General features: G+C 31.8%; 1 pseudogene; it reads left to right on the forward strand.

The window, feature by feature from the left end:
* The first annotated feature begins 7065 nt into the window (after window positions 1-7065).
* LOC138813116 (ankyrin repeat domain-containing protein 49 pseudogene) lies at window positions 7066-7730 on the forward strand (annotated as a pseudogene).
* The last annotated feature ends 852 nt before the right edge of the window (window positions 7731-8582 follow it).

Below are 8582 nucleotides of genomic sequence, written 5' to 3' on the forward strand. Positions count from 1 at the left end.
TAGTAGCAAAAAATAGAGTGAGTCCTTCTTCAGAAATATATGTGTGTATATATATATATATATATATATATATATATATATTAATGTTATGTGTAGAATGACATTTTTAGAGATTGTCATCAGAAATATATACATATCTAAATTTATGGGTAGAATGATGTACACTATGGTGAAACAAAAATCTTAAAACATAATTAAAATAAAAACTACATCAAAAAGTGCCAGTGACTCACTGTTATAATTCGACCTATTCTGGGTAATGAGATCTTAGAAATGTGTTTGAAAGTTGCCCAGACAGAAAAGTACTTGTTAGATTCTTATCTCCAATTAACCACTAAAAACATGAATTAGCTCTGTGCCTCAAGTTGTAGATTGCTCTCCTTGACGATAAAAAGGCTTAGTGATAATGCCCAGGCCTTTCAAACAACAACAACAACAACAACAAAATGTATCACATTAGTTTCACAAAAACATCTTTTAACTGCTGTGAACCTTTCTTAGAAACATGAATACAAGCCCCTGGAAAATGTTAAGTAAAAAGTATAGAATATTTACGTTTATATTAAAGACGTGACTATTTAGATTGTTTAAGATATTTAGGTAATGATTAGGAATTAAGAATAATGATGGGTAAGTAATATATTGGAACTGGTTTGTTATTCTTTTTTATGACAGTAATAGAATAATATTTATAATGATTATATTAAATTACTCTTGCTTTATATTTGAATTATAATACATGCTAAACACTTTTAAATGTTTCCAATGGAAAGGAATATCAATTCTTATGTAATTTCAAAGCAATTGAGAAAATTATTCCACGGCTGGTTTGCTTTAAGACTATATTTCTTTTCCTTTTCTAGTTTTCATATGTACATAGAAATTAAAATTCCAAAAATTCAATGGATGTTGGCATTCAGGAACATCTTCATAGATACTAATATTGGAGTCCCTTAAGTGGAATTGTTTTATTTCATTTATTAATTTCACAAATAAATCAAGATGATAGTGTATTTTGTTTCTTTTCACTGCCATTGGCTCTTATCTTGAGAATACTTTTTCCCTAGCAAAGCAGAGAAAAACAATTGGATTGACCAAGTAACATATGGCTTTCATAAGATGCAGATGCATAGATTTGTGTCTTCTGTCATTTGCCAAAAGTTTCTTCCAGAAAAGGTTATCAATTATTTATAAGTGTTGCTTAATTCCTAGGTATTCCAGTTATCACATACACTTTTTGATTTAGTTATCTCTGAATAAACTTAAAATAAACATTTAAAAATACTTAAAATGAACAGAAATCATATTATTGTTTCAAATGTTGCAGTTTACAAAGTTTATAAGCAAACACAAACAATATCTTTTTACGTTTTCTACATTTTGTGTGAAGTATTTTAACAATAGCTTTTTTTTTTGCTGACGTGTAATTCACCTGAAATATATTATTTCCTTTTATTGTATGCATTTTAGTGATTTGGAAGTGAATTGTACAATCATAGGTTTTCCAAGCCTAAAATTTTCACAAATTTGCTTTTCTTCAAATAGAAATGCTGTAAATTTTAGAACAGACATTAAAGTAGATTTAAGATTCATTTACAGGAATTTGTCCAGCATACATCCTCGATAGTGAAACTTTTCAAAATTTGGTTTTGGGGATTATTTCCAGGGTCTCACACAAAGTATTCAAGTGCAATCTCAATGAACTACATTCCCTGTACAAACAAGTTTTTTACTTCTCTTTAATACATACATAGACGTGTAATGGATAGAACCTATTCAATTCTCTTTGACCTTTTGAAAAATTGCTTGCTTTAATGATTGAAGTATTATACAAATTCATTTGCTAAGTGGAGTATATCAATTTCTCCACAAGTGCATTACTATATTTTGTGTCATCTTTTTATATTATAGTCCTACTAGTGAATTTTCTCTTTATTTATTCTTGGATACTAAAGAGGAACTTATTTCATATGCTCCTACTATCTACATATATTCTTTAAAGAAATATGCTATTTTGGGAAAAGTTATATAGAATTAGAAGATATAAAAATACTGTACTATCTACATATATTCTTTAAAGAAATATGCTATTTTGGGAAAAGTTATATAGAATTAGAAGATATAAAAATACTTAGACTCAGAATCATTTTAGCATTAACATTGTAGCATTAACAAATATGTGTCTTCTATATGTTAGATATATTTTCACTTCTGTTATATTGTCCTTTGAATTATGAAAGAGTATAAGTTGATATTATACAGATTATTCTTGCTTTTCTTTACCCACTAATGCTTTCCATGTCATATTATAGAAACTTTTACTGATCCAATGCCCTGAATTTTTATGTTTATGTTTTATGTTTTTACATCTCACATTTAGTTTGATAATCATCTTCTATTTAAAAACTTTAAATTTTTGTATAAGGATTGAGGTAGTAGTCTAAGAAATTTTTTTTAAATAGAGGGAGGCAATAGGGCCACAACAACCATTTAAGATTCTATTTTTATTTCATAAAGTCATGGCATCCTTTTCAAAATCTATTGACCATAAAACTGAGATTTTTATTGTGAAAATACCATACAGAGGTGTTACAATTACACAACAGTATTAACCAAAGCATGCTATTTGCAGAGGAGTATTTAAAAGATGTAATTTCTTATAAAATTGAACTTTTAATCCAACAAAATGAATACCAGGAATCTATCACTTGGAAGATGTGAGCGGAAGTCAAAGGGAAGGAATAAAGGGAGTTATGCAGGAAGAGAGTGAAGGCATAATATTCAATGCAGATAGTATGAAACTAGAAAACATGAAAGTGGGGTGAGGTTTGGAAGGGTATAAGAAAGTTATTAAAGATCCATTGTACTTATAATTGAATTGTGGAATGGAAATTCTTTTGAACAACTATTTAATAAAAATATAATTAAAAACAATGGAGACATCTGATCTTCAACTGTATTCTCTTAAACCATGAATCAATATAATAGTTTCCTCCTCAGAAATTTTCTTTGCAGGTATTTTCCTCATAATGTCAGAAAACTGACCAATGCAATGAATATCAATATATCACATTGCCTATTGTAAATAGACACAATATAAAAATCACAGTAAAATTGTTAGAATTCATCACATGAAAAAATAACAGGAAGAAAGTATCAAATGATGAATTATAGTTTTTCCAAGTACTTTACCAATGGTATCTAACTTAATCCTCACAATAATCCCATAAAGTGGAACTTCGTCCATTTTTAATTCTCAGATGATGGTATTGACATCTTCAGAATTGTAATTACTAGTACAGTATTGCACACATGGTAAGTGTTAGCCTGAGGCGCATCTCCCGCTGTATCAAATAACCGCATTTTATTTTATGACAAAAATACCAGCACTTAGTCTACTAATTCTAGGAAAATTTCCCAGAATTATTGTGTACACTCTAATTATATTTGACTTTATCTTTGTTAGAAAATAGGTAGCTGTAATATGAAAACTCCAAGTTCATAATCAATTTATACATCCCTGGTGAAAAGAACTGCTAAAGTATAACATTCTTGATTTCAAGCTCAAAATAGTAGAAATCATAATCTATCCCTTCACTCAACACTGCACTGCCTGGGGATCCCATTTCTGTTTAACACAGTCATACCAAAAGAGTGTCCTGCCCAATTCCTGATGGAAACAGACTGCAGGTGTTATGGACCAGTCATTTCCACATTGTAGCTCACCTAGGTTGTTTACCATTAGAAGTATTTTGATTGCTTTTTATACCAAACATTCTGAGAGAAATATACTACTTTAAAATGTTATTAAAGCAAGACTGATATAAAAATCACCTTTGACCCCAGATAAATATTTTACCTTTCATATACCCCCAAATGCCGTCTGAGCTATCATTAATGTTAGCAACAAGGGGTTAAAAATCATAGACACCAAGACCGAAGCATGAATTAAAGACTCTCCAACTTGTCAATACAATTGGTTTAAAAAGTCATCAATACTACTTCATTTTTAAATTTTTCTTATGAAGATTCAATTATAAAATATTAACAGTTGAGGGGCTGGGAAGGTGGCTCAGTGGTAGAATGCTTGCCTTGCAAGCCTGAGGCCCTGGGTTCGATTCCTCAGCACCACATAAGCAAAAAGAAAAAAGCCGGAAGTGGCGCTGTGGCTCAAGTGGTAGAGCACTAGCCTTGAGCTGAAGAGCTGAGGGACAGTGCTCAGGCCCAGAGTTCAGGCCCCACGACCGGACCCAAAAAAAAAAAAAAAAAAAAAAAAAAAATATTAACAGTTGAAAATAACCCATTTTCTTGGGAGTAGGACACAAAGCACAAGATTAAACCTAATCATTTTAAAGGACCTTTATTTATACTACAAATTCACTCCCATAACTACAATGATATGAAAAATAACTGAAGTACAGAAACACAAAGGAAGTAATTTAACTGCATCATCTACATTCAATGGACTGTGTTAATAGAAAACAAAGTTAAACTAATAATTAGCTTACCAAATTCACATACATTCTTTTATTCTATTTCATTTAGTTTCATAAAAACTGGATTTTCATAACATGATGCATAAAAAGCCTATATACCCACATATATTTTCAGATCTTAACAATATTTATTTCAGAAATGTCTTTAGCTCCATAGTCAATGAACTGAAATAATACTAAAATATTCAAAGGGTTTTCCGAAATTGCAAGACTCGCTCTGTGATGTTATTCATATTGGAAAAGATATTCAAAAAGCCTTATTTGTTAAGTTGCAATAGTTACTCCCACAAAAGAGCCATTAGCCCTTTGCATGTACAAAACAACTTCAGATACATCCACTATCTAAAGATGACACGTGCTTTTGTTTTTTTTTTTGAAAGGAATAGCTAACAAGCATGTCAACAATACTGATTTTCAGTCAATATGATGGGATATTCAAACTTGATAAATATTGGGTTGATTACCTCTTAGTGTGAATAGATATGATCTTACAAAGAAAGTTATTTTCAACAGAAAGCCAGAAAGAGTTTATCCACTTTGTGTTTCACGGGAATAACCAGAGAGCAATACCTATTTGGTCCAGTTGGTCAAACTTACTCCATGAGCATATGTTAAAAGTATAACAAATTTAAGAAGTCAAATACATATTTTGTACCGACAGTCATCTTCCAGCACTAATTTACTACCTAAATATGTCTGAATCTTCTCACCTAACATATAATAAGAGCTGAAAGCGTTCTCTTTCATCTAACTTAATATTGTAAATCGTTTGATTCTGATGATATTATTTGACAAATAAAATGTACAAAATGACATGACAGAATACTGATACATAAAAACATTGCAACAAATTCAGCTCTTTTCAGCCTCACCCTGTCCACACTGGCAAGCAACATTGCAACAGCATATGCACACATATACACATACACACATATGCACACATGTACACACACCTATACATGCATGCTAAATTCAAAAAAAGTTCAAAAAAATTAATGATTAGTACAAATAATAATTTGCCTTACTACAAAAAAATACACAATCCAGTCACCACAGATGTTACATTTTACCTGCCTATCCACATGTGACCACTTAATTTATATTTAATTACTTAATTAACTAATTAATTCAATGATTTGTTTGGTGCTAATACTAAGGCTTGAACTCAGGGCCTGTCTCTGTCCCAGAATTTGTTATTTTTTTGTTTTAGTTTTCTCAAGGATATCATTTTACTGCTTGTACCACAGCTCCAGTTCTAGCTTTTGTTGGTTTATTTCAAATCAGAATCTAATACTTTTTTTTTTGTTTGGTCTGGCTACAAACCACAATCCTCAGACTTCATCTTTCTGATTAGCTAGGATTAATGACATGAGCCAACAGTGTGGCTTCTATTTTTCCTCTATTGTTATCTAATGCACATACTTAGATAGTAATTTAAAAATGAGAGTATAGAAGCAAGATGTACAGTGATGATACTGTCCTGTCAGAAATTCAAGTTAGTAATGTAAATTTCTTCTTAAGAACACACACAAAAAATATCATGATATAGTATAAGAGAATTCACAATTGGACATATGAGCTTTAAGAGATTTCTAATAGATCCATTATTTATTGGTACCCAACATTAGAAAAAAATATATAATGTAGTACTAAAATAGAAGTCCTTTACATGACTACTTCCATTCTTTGTTTTTTTTTTAAGACACTTGTTTTCATCTAAAAAAGTAGGCCTGTCTATTGTCTTCATGTGGTTTCAATGATTGAAGGTGCTTAATGAGAAATCAAAATGTATTAGTAGTACTTTGCTATCAATTAAATCTCACTCTTTCTTTTTGGAGAATATAATGATCAAAGAAATAGTTGAGAATCAGCAAGCAATTTTTCAGAATCATGCTTCCAGTGCAAGTGGATCAACAGTAAGTAATCCTCAATATCATTTTCCACAAAGTTTTGTCACAGATACATTGGCCTGCTTTCTCTTGCTGCTTTCATAGCCTGGACCTATTCCTTCATTGTACATGAAAGGTGTGATTCAACTGATTTCATTCAGATCTGTTCCTAGAATTATCAAGGATTTAGATTCTTGTCTGCAATATGATTAAACCTATGTCTCTTCATGTAGGCTGCTAAAAATGTATTTACCAAATTCAAGTAAATACATAAATTCTATTTCTATCTTTTTAAAACATAAAATTCTGCTTGCTCTATATATTGATCAGAGGCATGCATTTGTGGCTATCTAGGACATTGCACATCTGTCTCTCTTCCTCTCCCTTTAATGTTTCTCATAAATAATAGGATTGCTCTATAATTATCATAATTTATTTTGCTTTTATATTTTTGGTTGCATCATTTTACTTTCTGCTCTGCCATTTCCCAAATCATTTATATAGAAGGCATTATTCCTAGAATAAGCTGCACATGAAGACACCACTGGTCCTTATTTTCAGTCTGTATCTTTGAATACGGAGGAAAATCTATCCTGTGCTTCCATCAATTCCCTACTCTCCAGTTAGAATAATTTCGAATAGTAAAAATATAAAAAAGGAAAATAAATCATGGTGAAAAAACAGATGCAGAAAATTCACCGGATTTTTCTGAACAGTTCAACTAACTTGAACTATTAGGGAAATACTTGGACACCTCATTCCCACTGTCACTCAAAGTCTCTGGTTAGGCAATTCTGATGAAGACGAGGAACATGATGAAAAAGTGAGGAATGGTATCAATTGCAAGAAAAAATGGAGAAAGATCCAGGCAACTTTCTTCTTTTGGCTGCTGAAAATAATCAGGTTATTACAGTGCAGAGACTACTTTCCATAAAGGCCACTCATGTGAATACTAGGGATGACGATGAGTATACCCATATTCATCAAGAAGCCTACAGTGGACACTTAGACACTGTCTATGAGTTGGTGGCTGAAGCGGCACATATTCATGCAATAACTGTAGATGGCTGGACAACCCTGTGCAGTGCTTATATGTGGAATAATAATAGAGTGGCTTTTTTCTTACTTCATCATGATGGAGATACCAATGGCCCCCTTGCATCTTGCTGATGGTAATAGAGTTAGCAAAGACATGTTGGATCTGCTTCTGTTGAACCATTATGTCAAATCAGGTCTGAAGAACAACTTGGAAGAAACTGTATTTGATATTGCCAAAAGGATAAGTATGTATCACTACCTCTTTGAAGTTTTGGAAGGCTGTACAAATTGCTCTCCTAAGTCATAATGGTTCGGTTAAGTTCCTTAAATTTCAAAAATGCCATTTCATTCTGTTTCCATACAAAATATTTTCACAATCCAACTAACAACAATAGCTTACTGCAACAATTCATGGATTTCATGGAAGTCTTCCAAGTCAATTGCCTTTCTTTGATGTCAAAATGTATTCAAGGGTTAGTTGTATATCTATAATGATTTCTGGAGAGTTTTTGCTTTTTTATTGTAATTAAGTGGTTACATAATTTCCCTAATTTCACAGTATTGTGGGATAGTGACACTCAGTAAAAATCACAAACACATTCTAACATTTCTGGAGAAAATTGTCTATCACAGTGTATAACATTTATGAGTTCCATGAGCTTTGCGATACTGTTATTTCTTCCACATTGGTTGGTATGTACATTTCTTTTGTTTTGCATAACATCAGCTGTTCCCTTTTCCCACATGTTCCCTCCCTTCTATCCCTGCCATTAACTTGCTTAGTTCATTTTGGTCAATGTCCAGTGCAACTAATGAATTTTTCCCTGATTTCCTCTATTTCTATGTCGTCTTCCTGGTTCCCCTTCATTGTGCACATATATACCATACATGTGATCAGCCGCATGGGGTTATTTAGTAGAGATTTGACCAGATGAGTGAAAGTCCTTTGTTTCCTAAGTCCTGTTAAATATGTCGTATTACCTAACATTTTGTTTTTAACATCCACTTATCAGGGAGACCATGTACTGTTGGTCTCAATGCTCTTGACTTCTTTGCTCAACATGATCACCTTCTAGCTCCATCCATTTCCCTGCAAATGCCATTATTTTGTCATTTCTAATGGCTGAATAATATTCCATTGTGTATAGATACCATAATT

The sequence above is a fragment of the Dipodomys merriami genome, unplaced genomic scaffold (genome assembly GCF_024711535.1).
Source record: "Dipodomys merriami isolate MVZ:Mamm:240054 unplaced genomic scaffold, mDipMer1.0.p SCAF_588, whole genome shotgun sequence".
Taxonomy (NCBI): Eukaryota; Metazoa; Chordata; class Mammalia; order Rodentia; family Heteromyidae; genus Dipodomys; species Dipodomys merriami.